At 42.9% G+C, this 10,985-nt stretch overlaps 1 pseudogene; it reads right to left on the reverse strand.

Annotated features, from left to right (window-relative positions):
• Nucleotides 1-4,946: 4,946 nt before the first annotated feature.
• On the reverse strand, nt 4,947-5,348 carry LOC118986203 (60S ribosomal protein L22-like; annotated as a pseudogene).
• Nucleotides 5,349-10,985: the final 5,637 nt, after the last annotated feature.

A 10,985-nucleotide genomic window follows, 5' to 3' on the forward strand; every position in this document is an offset into this window, starting at 1 on the left:
TGCAAACCAAACAACCGTGGTTTGATTCCCAATCAGGGCACATGCCTGGGTTGCAGGCCTGTTCCCAGGAAGGGACACATGAGAGGCAACTGTACATTGGCATTTCTCTCCCTCTCTCCTTCCCTTCCCCTCTAAAGATAAATAAATAAAATCTTCAAAATTTTTTGCTGTATGGAACAGGATGTAGCATTCTTCTCTGTCCTATGTCAAACCTTCAGTAAAAAAACCATTAATTACTAATTCTTTTATAATTGTATGTGTGTGTATAATAGTAAGGGAAGCACAGTGATGTTCCAAGACAGGCCAGGGCTCCAGGCAGGCATGAGGAGGGAGGACTCAGGATATAGGAAGTCTGTCCATGTGTACATAACATGCATGATGCCCCCCCCCATTCCTATGATAGTAATAGGAAGTATTACTATCATACTCTATGTATGGTCCTGAATTGGGAACTATTTAGTGGCTACAGAAATTCCATGGCTATCTTTTTAGTAGATTTGGACAACAGTATGTTTCAAGTTTACCATGTGCTTTGTACTGTGTTAGGTACCATAGTGGAGACAAATCCATATCTGCTTCTGCATTTGTCTGTCTCCATGGCCATACTCTTACATACAAACCCAAATCACCTTTAAAGACTTGACAGTCTCACTGTGCAGAGACTTATGCAGCAAAGGGAGGCAATGAGAATCACATGAGGGATGTTAATAGCTATCATGTCTCACACAGAGAAGACTCTCTGGTGGCTATCATCCTCGGTCATATTGGACTCCTCATTTCACCTGGTAAAGCCAAGTCTTTTCCATTCAACTCAGGTCTATATGACCTGGCCCTTAGTGGCCTTTAAGATGTCATCTCTATCCATGCCCTCCTTACTCCCTCCATTTCAGCCACCCTGGCCTCTTTCCTGTTCTGTTTTTATAATAGAAACAGAGTAATCCCATATTATCTCTGCCTCAAGGCCTTTACACTTGCTGGCCCTTGCATGGCATGCTTTTCCCTCCATATCTAAACAACTCACTCTCTCTCTTCCTTCAAAATCTGCTCAGATGTCTTTTTACCAGAGAGCCCTTCCTTGACTAGTATATGAAACAGCAACCCTGAGCCTTATCACTGTATACATTGACCTGCAAATTTCCACATGAAACTCCTGTGTGGACGGACATGTAGTCTTTCTTCTTTTTTTAAATTTAATTCTTATTCAAGTACAGTTTTCTGTTTTATATTCCCTGCCCTGCCCCCACCCCAGTGCTCCCCACCTCCCTCCCATTTCCACCCCCCACCTTAATTATTCTCCATGTGTCCTTTATACCTATTCATGTGAGTCCCTCCCCTTTTCCCTTATGATTCTCTCCCCTCTCTTCTCTGGACCCTTTCTTTTACTGCTGAATTACTAGCTTCCAAAACAATGCCACTTAAGTGTTTTGACCACATGCCACAGCAACACTGTGAACCTGCAATCAAAGACTTATATAAAACTGAAAAATATTTCGTGGAACAATACTCTTACTACCTGTGAGGCACTGTGGTATTTTCTATTCTATTTAATTCTAGTTCTTTTCAAAAAGTCTTGGCCATGACCCACTAATGGGTTACAAACCACAGGCCTAAGACAATTCCTGGAATATATTAATTCCTGGAATAATAGAAGCTGAAGTTTTGTAAAAAGGATTGTATACTAGTAGTTCTGAGTAGAGAAGCCATTCTTCAATGAAAAGAGAGAAGATATGGCTGTGTTTGGCCGGGTCTGGGGGCAGTAGTCAGCCCAAGTTTGGTGGGCACAGAGAGCCCTTTCAGGGGAAACCCCAGATATATCAGGGTTTCTGTAAATACGACTTGAACCCCAGTTGTCTAGTATCAGACACATTACAAGAGCTCCCTATTAACTCCAGTGTTGGTAACAGCCAAGTTCTGCATAAAAGGCTTAAATTCACAGACACTGGGAGATTTGACAGAATTCATTTCTTATTTTGTCTTTATTAGTGGATCCAAAATAGTAGTAGAAAGTCAGGTGCATAAAATAGTCTTTTATTAAAAGAAAGCTATTTCTGTTCTAGTTGTTAAAAAAAAAAAGAGAGAGCTCCTTTTAAAATGAGGTGCCTCTTATAAGCTTAAAGTAGAAAACTGACTAATTAATCTAGAGTAAATGCTTGTTAATTCCATAGCTTAATAGTGGTACTATATTAAATCATTTTTAAATACTCTTTACTATAAATAAGGAAAACTATTAATAATATCTTCTGAGAAAAAAGGAAAAAATATCCTACTAATTGTCTACATTGATTATAAACCTCTTATTCTACTTTCAGAGACATGTAAAATGTGAAAAATGTGTACCTCAATATGAGGAAATGTAGTAACTAACATTTATTGAGCACATGCCAGGCAATGTGTTAAGTGCTTTGCATAAATCAATCTTTTTTACAATACTGTGTGATAAATAATTGGTTAGGCATGTGCTGGCTGCAAATGGTAGGCTGAACCATATAAAACTGCTATTTTTATAAGTTAAATGTGCTTAACTATAGACAATTTCATAAGGTTGCACATAATAATAGAACATTTGACTTCAGTATGTTAAATATACTCTATTTTTTAAAAATAACATAAAATTAAGAGATAAGTAGCTACTACTTTTGGTAAAAATCTCACCATCAAGAAGACCAGCAACTCAGTGATTGTCTTAGTCTAACTTTCATTTCAATTTCCTAATGGAAACAAGATGGTAGCTGTAGCTCCTGCCATTTCATCCTCATTTAAAGCAAGAAAAAAGAATGGGGGAGGGTAGTCATAATTTTTTTTTTTTTGAGTGAGGAATTTATTCTGAATTCTCCTGCAGATTTCTACTTTTACCTCATAGGCCAAAAATCTAACCTCATCTCCTGTGGCTAACCCTAGCTGCAAGAGAAACTGGAAAAGTAGCTGTTCCAGTATGGTGTGGCTCAGTTGGTCAGAGCATTGTCCCACAGACCAAAAGGTTGTGGGTTTGATTCTCAGTCAGGGCACATGCCAGGTTAAGGGTTCAATCCCTGGTTGGGGCACGGACAAGAAGACAAGCAATCTATGTTTCTCTCTCACATCAACATCTCTTTCTGCCCCCATCCGCCCCCCCCCACACACGTCCTCTCTCTCTTCCTTACCCGCTCTCCAAAAGCAATGAGAAAAATATGCTTGGGTGAGGATAAAAAATAATTTAATTTTTAAAGATAACTATTTAACTTTTCTGCCTCAAGTAAACATGAGTAAGGGACAAAGAAGTTTGAAATGAAAGTTATATTAGACAGCCAACTCATTCATCATGGTAAATACTGTTTTTGCAGCCTCCCTTTGGCAGAGGAAGAGACAGGGGCCTTAAGGTGGAAGTATTGTCTGTCTACAGTCACATACACAGTAATAGCAGGGCCATTGTTTCCAAGAGATCTCTGCTTTTTCAACCTAGACTGTTAATTTCTGCAGTACACTATGTAATTTCACCAACATTCACCATTTACTCAAGGTTTTAAAATCACAGAGCCTTAATAGAAGTTTATTGTGTAGTTGTTTCCATCTTGAAGGCAGATCATCAAGAAAACAAATGACTTATTGATTTGCTGATCAAGTTTCCCTCTCCTGTGCATCCTTCCCTGAAGAGCTTAGATGTAGTGAAAATTTCAGAGGTATATGTGGTGAGAGAAACCAAATCATAATAAAAGATTACAGAGGGAGCTGTTACTGGCCTAAAGGGGTCTTTTTATCTGTGCACAGCAGAGCCCAATAAGACATGAACAGGAGCTTGTAGCAAAGAAAGTAAGGGTTTATTTTTAGGAAGTGGTTCATGCCCAGAGACAGGTGAGCCAACACTCAGAGACATGGCTCCCCATGGCTTCCAGCAGGTGGGCTAGATGAGGGGAAATCATTGATCATGGTGACCTAGGGAGTCCATGTCCTGGTCAGGGCCATGGTCTCTACTGATTGGCCCTCACTAGGGTAGCTGATCAGCGCACATCTGGTCCCAAGTTGAGCCATAGCGTCACCTCATCTGGACTCACCACTTTCCTGGGCCTGGAGCTGACACACAGCTGAGGCCTAGATGTTCTCTGTAGCAGGACTGAAACTGTGTCTGGGCTCAGCAGACTGAGGCTTTGTTCTTGAGGTTATCTGATGCTGATCAGAACTTCACTATCCTGGGGGCTTCATGATTGAGGGAGTGGTCATGCCAGGGAGAAGGAGACAGGTGCGTCAGAGTGCAGGGTGAGTCCAGTTTGAATCAAAAGGAAAGAAAGCAGAAATAGTCATTTTAAAGAAAGGAAGTTTTTAGTGGTTACAGAGGGAAGAAGAGAGAGTAGGAGAGATGGAAGAAAGGCAGCCAGCCTAAGGGTAGTTACTAATTGAATGAAAACCTGTGCTTGTTTGGGATAATTTAAAAGCCCCAAAACTTTTTTAACCCTGGCTGGTGTGTGGCTCAGTGGCTGAGTGGTGCCCTGAGAATGAAAGAGTCACTGGTTTGATTCCCATTTTATGGCACATGCCTGTGTTGCAAGCCAGGTCCCTAGTAGGGGGCACGCAAGAGGCGACTACACACTTGTGTTTCTCTTCTTCTCTTTCTCCTTCCCTTTCCCTCTCTAAAATAAAAATAAATGAATTAAATCTAAAAAAAACAAAAAAAAAACTCTTAAAAAAAACTAACTAACCAGTATTTATTTTCTTGCCCAGAGACTGACTGGCATGAGCTGTCAGTTTAGTAGTCAGAGCATCTCATCTTACATCACATCTGTGGCTGGAACAACACAAAGCTGCTGACATTGACTACTAACTTAGGGCTCTCTTTCCTTCCTTTCTTCCTTCCTTTCTTCCTTCTTTCCTCTCTTCTACCCTCCCTCCCTCCCTCCCTCCCTTCCTTCCTCTCCCTCTTTATTTCTTTCTTCAAGGAAAACCACCAGTTTGGTTCCCAAGTTTTATTCAAGAACTCATGCAAAATATTCAAGATAAATTGAGTTGTAATCCTCATCTTCCTCCTCTCCTTCATCCTGGTTAATTTGCAAGTAATTCAATTCGAAACTCTCTTTGCTGCTGGCAACAACACACAACCAGTCACACTGATTATTCTTCTTCAAGTGTTTTTGGTTAAATATTTCAAATATCTTTTGGAAAAAGTCCCCTCAGAAGTCTCCTTGCTCTGCTCCTTTCAATGGTTCCAGCCCCTCTACTGAAGTTCCCAGCTCTTCTACTCACTCTGATTCTCTCCTGAAGACTCTGCTCAAAACTGGCAGCATCCATGATTCATTATTCTACAGGGTGGGTGCAGTCAAGAGTAAACTTCAGAACCTTTCCTTTCCCCCTTTCACTGCAAGCTTTTCCCCAGGCACCATGGCAGCAGTGGAGGCAGAAAAAAATCTCTTGGACTGTTTTGATAGACCTTCTTTTGTTATGCCTAGATTGTCTGAAAGGCAGGACCTTCCCCTAGGGCTAGGGATCATAGGGAATAATGCAAAGAGGACTGCAGCAAGGTCCAACAGGGTTTCAGACCCAGCTAGGTCACTATCAACTAAAACAACAGCAAAATCAACCATCAAGCACAAAAACCCTTTCATTCCTCTGGGCCAAATTTCCTCATAAAATAATGGAATTAGAAAAGATGACAACAAAGGTGCTTCTAGCTCTCATATTCTGTATGAGATAGAATTGTTTGTTTGCGGGGAACAGAAATCACATGAGAAAACTGAAGAACCAGGCCTTGGACAGGACAAAAGTCACAGACATTCTTGGGACCTGGGAGCAGTACCTGCTGTCCATTTCATCCTCAGGCCTGCTTTCAGGCCTTGGCTTACCCTCTGGAATATAAGTGTCATGCTGGCCTTGCTGGGTCTTTCAGGTCTCTCAACAGAGACAGGACAAGGACCCAACTGTCATCCCCCCAAAGTGCATAATTGGGAAGGAGTCATTTCCAACATAGACTTGATAAGTAATTAGCCGAAGAAACACTAGGCACTGGGCATATTGGCTAGCTACATGGTCTGAATCTCACTCTTGGTTGGTCCATTTTTGTTCATCGATAAGAACAAAAACTTCCATTTATTGAGTGCCTTCTATGTGCCAGAAACTTTGTGGGGTACCCTAAGCCCACTTATTTATTAACCTCACAAACAAGGTGTTTACTGTTCACATTTTTCACAGAAGTGAGTGATGTTAATTTCCATGCAGATGCCTATGAGGAATTAATCAGCAAGTCAGGTCTGGGCATCTCTGAACATACTTTTGTTTCCCACACTCCCATCCTTCCTCCTGGAAAGTCCTCTTGTAACTGTGTATATGCTTTGCTTTGGTATTGTGCAGTTAGAGTATCAGGATAGCAGCTCAGGGGAAAATTATGACATTTCCTCAGGGAGTCAAGTCATTAGAGCAAACTCTAATGCCTCCTTTCCCCCACCTACCTCTAAAAACCCTCATTGTCTGTGTCTGTACAGATACATTACCATTGCAGTTTCCACATCATGTAATTCAATAAAGGCAACAATAACAGCAGTTTTGTGAGGCAGAGAATAAGTAGAAATTTTATTATTTAGCCCTGAAGTAAGGATCTATTGACGCTAAAATCCAGCCAAATCGACATCCAAATGCACTAAGTTAACACATCATTTTAAGAATTCACACCAAGTTCTCAGGTGCTTTGCCTGGGAGAGTAATTAACATCCTCTGCATCTGCACACTTGGCAGGCTTCTCCTGATATGATGTGAAGGTACATTTCCTTGAGCTCCTTGCCAACATAGGGCCATAAAATGCATCAGTAGAATTTCAAGCTAATATTAGCATCAGCCTCTCTGGTTCCTCCTTACCCCTTTGGCTGGTCACAAGGACATTATTCTATGTTGTTCCCATGAGTCACAAGAAACAACTCATTGCTTTACTCCAAGGCTATCCCATCTCCATAACTCTCCACTTCCCTATAGAATACAAAGATACTGAAAAATAATGCAGTGGAATTTTAACCTCATCAGGATTTTGGCTCAATGGCCAGGGCAGTATGTGTGGGTAAAAGATTGGAAAAAAGAGCCCCTCCAGCCCAGATGGGTTGGACCCTACTTAGTACTGTTAACTACCCCTACCGCTTTAAAAGTCGCAGGTGTCGCCCCCTGGATCCACCACACCAGAGCAAAGGCTGCTGCCGATCCAGAGGTGCCCGAACAGAGACCTGAGGAGAGACCGGACCGGGTGCCCACCCTGAAGCTGCAGAGGACCTGCCACGACGGAGTAGAAGAGTGGACCATTGCAGAACCACCGCCAGACTCCCCGTGACCCGTCAGGACCCTGAGCACCGGCTCGTCGCCCCAGGGAGAATCTGAGAGTCCCCGCCAGGTGCCTGCCTCCAGACTCCGAAGAACAACCCAAGGGAGGAGAGCGGAATGGACAATTGCTCCTGGGACTATTACACTGTCATTGGACTCCTCACCACGGTAGGGGGACTTGGACTCTGGTATACTGCCCCAGAAGATTGGACTACCAGAGACTGAGTAATCCTAGGACTACTATACCTAGGTTTGATTTGTATATTCATAGCTATTGCTTGCTTTGTCTAACCCACCCAACATGAACCCCTGGCAAACACTCTTAATCCTGTTGCCCCTGCTAGCCTATGGGTCAGCCCACTGGGAATATAATGAGGCCATTGTAGTTCAAGAATATAGGAAGCAGGGGAGGTGGACGACTGTAGCCACCATAGGCACAAAAGAGTGTCTTGGGCCCTGCAGAGGAAAATTAGTACTCAAGATCTTGGGAGGCTCCTTCCAAAGCCTAAATGGGTGGGTTTGGTTCAGGGACCTGTTTGTCTGTTTCAAAGAAGATCAGACTGATAAGTCGTACAATCGGTGGCCGGAGACCTATGGGGGTTGTGCCTACAAATATTGCCGAGTCCACCGCACAAATGGCAGAGAAATTATTATAACCCTAGATAAGGCAGAAGACCCTATCTGGGAAAAAGGAGTTAAAGGAAAAGTCTACATAGGCATGGCCTTTTCAGGACCAGTAGGATCTGTACCTTGGCCTCCACATGCTGAAAACAGTTCAGAAAACCATTGAAAGGGCTGAACCCCAGGTCAGCCAAACAGATACTCCTTTCTCTTGGATAACTCTAATCCAGGAGGGAGCAGCCCTCCTTAACCTCAGTGACTCAGGAAACTTCACAGATTGTTTCCTCTGTGCCTCCCTAAGCAAGCCCCCCACTGATTGCAGTCCAAGTTAATGCCACTCCTCAGAATACAGACCACAGCAGCCAAAGTAGACTCCTAGGGCCCGTCCAGGCTCCCCTCTATCAGTCCCCAGAGAGGAGTTTTTACCCAAATAGTACCAGCTGGTGCAGGGGGGACAAATCACCTCCCCTTTTACCCCCACCGGGGCTATTCTTTTGGACTAATCAGACACTAGTCCCAAGTGTCAACTGTTTGGACTCTCGTAGCACTAGCCCCCCAATTACTAGCCGACCCACCCGGAGAACTAGAAGCCAAGTATATAAACTCCACTCTCCGACGAAGAGCAGTATTCCTCCCTGTGCTAATAGGACTAAGTTTCACTGCTTCACTCGCCAGTATCAGTGTAGGAGGAGCAGGATTAGCCACAAGCTTGCAGTCACAAGAGGCCCTCCGCCAAGAACTCCATGAGGCCTTAGGATCAGTAGCAACCTCTATGGCCTCCCTGCAACGCCAGATCCTATCTCTAGCTAGAGTGGCCCAGCAGAACCAGCGAGCCTTAGATCTCTTAACAGCAGATAAAGGAGGGACCTGTGTATTACTAGGAGAAGAGTGTTGCTATTTTGTTAATGAAAGTGGCCTAGTGGAAGAGAACATACAACGCATAAATGAACTTAAAGACAGACTACGGCCCAGAGCAGGGACGGGAGCGACCTCTTGGTGGCAGAACACTCTTTTCTCCCTCCTAGCCCCTGTCCTAGGACCCCTGATCATCCTCATCCTAGTCATTACCATAGGACCCTGGGCCATCAGGACAGTAGTCAGCCAGTTAGAAGGAGTACTAGTACGGAAGACCACTAGCCGCATCCTTATGCTCCAGCAACAACAAGAGCAGAGAGTCCCATTATTGGATGCTGAGACAGACGAAAGCGCTGTCTAAGCACCCACAGGGGGAATGATAGGGAAAAAGCCCCCTCCCGCTAGCCTAAGAATGCCACAAAGTAATCTAACTTCCGCATCTGCTTCTGTAACTTGCTTCTGCCAGGCAATCATAAGAGAGATCTAGCATTTATCCCCGAATAAAGAAATAGACATAACTTCTGCATTTGCTTTGGTAACCTGCTTTTGCCACGTAGCTTAGAAAGAAAGAAAGACAGGAGTATAAAAGTAAGACCCCTGCCACTGTTCGGGGCTCAGAATTTGGAGGTCACTCTCCTCTGAGCCCGTGCACGTAATAAAGATCGTGCTCCTGAACCCCTCGGTGTCTGGTCACTTCATTTTTCTGTAACAAAACTACAAAGGTTATAGAAAGATTTCTTTCTATCTATTTCCCTTTCAAAAATGGGGAAACAAAGTCAGAGAGCTGAAATGATTTGCCCAATATCACAACTTCACAGGCATGTCTGCATCCTGAGTGCCGGTCACATCCCAGAGGACACGTTTCTCCATTCAAAAATTCTTCCTTTAGTTAAGCTACCCAAAGGTCATGTTAAGAGTATTTTCCAATCATATATCTCTCTTGACAGATGAGAATATCTCTGAAGTTTCTCAAGCTTCCTCAGTAATTTGTCATTCTGAAGCCTACTCATATAGAACATCTCAATTTCTTCTTTGCAAGGACATTACCATACTGATGCAGGGTTTCTCCAGTATTCCTGCCTTTTTCTACTTTAGGCACCCAAACTGGCCCTCCAGACACATCTTAAACCCCCATCCTCTAGCCAACACCACTTCTTTTGTCACTGTTTGCCCAGCAACCAAGACAAGGGTTTGACTTTGGCAGTTGTTCAGAGTTGGTCTGACAAGAGTGAAACACACACTGAGGCTGCTGAGAATCAAGAATTGTCTTCCCCAAAGATCATAATCAGTAGGATTGCAATTAGCATTATAGATTCCTTATAAAATAAACAAGGTCTATTTGCAAGTGTGGTTTATTAGAAAGAGCATAGTCCTTGTCATTTGCTAGCAATGGGACCTAGGCAAGACACAGAGGCTGAAGATTGTTAGGTAAAATGCAGTCACCTCTAAAGCGAAGTGGGCATAGTTTTATGAAAACCTAGGCATTGGAAAAAGTCCTTGTTTCATTGCTATATGATGAATAATCACTTTGCCACTGGAAGTCATGATCTATGAAAAATGTATGTTTCATATGTGGTTTGCCCACTAAGCACTGAGAATTGAAATTATAGACACTAAACGTACATGATCCACTATAGAAGTAATACTGCTACTTACCTCTCACAGGACAGTTGCAAGGTGGTGAATAAGTTACACTAACTGAGACTTTCCTAAGGTTGAGCTGAGTTTTAGGTATTTGTAGATCCAGGCTCTGCCATCTGCCTTTTGGGTGATTTGGGCTGATTTAGTGAACCTCTTTGGGCATGACATTAAAGATCTATAACATAGGAATAGTAAAAGAATCAGTCATGTACAGCCAAGAGTATTAAATGAGTTACTAAATGTATTGTGCTTAGATCAGTGGTTAAGTTCTCAATATTTATTTTATTACAGCCTTTATGATAAATGCTCATAGTGTCTATTATAGGACCTGATATTTATAGATGGTTAATTGCATTTTAAAATTAATTAATACTGAACAACCAGGTTGGCACCTAGCACAGAATAGGGACTCAGTAAGTGTGTCTTGATTGAGTGAGTGAGTGAGCCAATTCAGTGTGTGGCACATGGTAGGCATTTGAAAACTGTAGGTGGATCTGAATCTGGTTAAGGTTCTGATGCCTCCCCCTTGCCTGCCCTGCTGTCTAATCCTCCCTCAGAGAACCCAGTGACAGAGGGTATTCCTGAAAACTACCAAAGCCAGTCTG

Source organism: Sturnira hondurensis, unplaced genomic scaffold, assembly GCF_014824575.4.
Source record: "Sturnira hondurensis isolate 20B ecotype Veracruz unplaced genomic scaffold, ASM1482457v3 Scaffold0004152, whole genome shotgun sequence".
Lineage (NCBI taxonomy): Eukaryota > Metazoa > Chordata > Mammalia > Chiroptera > Phyllostomidae > Sturnira > Sturnira hondurensis.